This window comes from Phyllopteryx taeniolatus, chromosome 20 (assembly GCF_024500385.1).
Source record: "Phyllopteryx taeniolatus isolate TA_2022b chromosome 20, UOR_Ptae_1.2, whole genome shotgun sequence".
Classification (NCBI taxonomy): Eukaryota; Metazoa; Chordata; class Actinopteri; order Syngnathiformes; family Syngnathidae; genus Phyllopteryx; species Phyllopteryx taeniolatus.
Window position 1 is genome coordinate 1,674,712 of NC_084521.1, and position 1,203 is coordinate 1,675,914.

Sequence of the window (1,203 nt, forward strand, 5' to 3'; positions counted from 1 at the left end):
TCGTGTCAAGTCAATATAGTTGTCTTTCAAAGAAAGTTAGCATTGAGATCAAATCCACTTGTTCAGAGTTAATCCTTAGTCTCTTGAGAGGCTCTGAATCTTCAATGTCCAGAATAAGTCAAAGGTACAGAAAGAGCTTCAGGACACAAAGCAGAGAAACATTAAGTCTTGAATCGCAAGACAATGTCCAGCCCGGACTAAAGGTACAAAAAGAAGAAAGAAGAAACTCAAGTGTTGAATCTTAAGTAGCTTGAGGTAATTTTCTTTGTGCTTATAAAAAAGACAGCTGTATGCTTGACTGTATCTTGTCCTGATCTTGGAACTGATGTTGTATATATGACTGCACACGGTTTCTGATGGTACCGAGCTGCAAATAAAGTGAGGCGCTGGTCTGAAAAATTCTCACCAGCTCATTGAGCCGAGGGACAGCTACAGACAGAAACCCTTGAGGAAACATACTCAAGTGCAGGCGGAATATGCAAACTGCACACACGAAGGCTGGAGCCGAGAGTCGACCCCCTAACTGCACAACTGTGAGGCGGATACGCTAACCACTATCCACCTCAACGAGTTATTTAACCCCAAAATCTGACACCATGTTTTATGTAAAAAAAGTGACAATTCCGCTGGCTGAAGAGCAGAAAAGACTTTCAGAGAAACCCCCCAGTGGGCAGGCGACAGGGTGAGCTATGCCAAAGGGAACTCATGCGTGTTAATCTCCGAGTAAACAATTACGCTTCTCTTTTGCACGCTAGGTAACGATGTCAAAAAAAAGCTGCAGTCGGCATCGTCCTCCCATCTGTTGTTGCCGTGTTCGGAGTCGACTCGAGCGTCGTGCCGACCTCGCGGGCAGAGATGCCGGCAAGACGTTCGTGTCTCCCGGCGGCGCGAGCAGCGATAGCCGCCGTGCGCAGTCAGAGGCTAATTGTGGATTTCAAATCCGAGCGTACGCTGCCAGGAATAGAAATGAGGCGGCGGGAATGTGGAGAGGGCTCGGAGCAGGAAGCAGATGTTTGGGGTTGTTTTTGTGTACGCCATCAATAAGTCATGACCGGTCGCAAGGTGAACAACAATGCGGGTGGCGAGGCCAGGATACAGTAAAAGCGAAGAAAAACAACAACAACATAATTAATTGAGGCCAACCCGACCTACATTAAAAAATACTTGGAAACAGTTTTTTTCTTCCTAAAAAGTATATTTAAT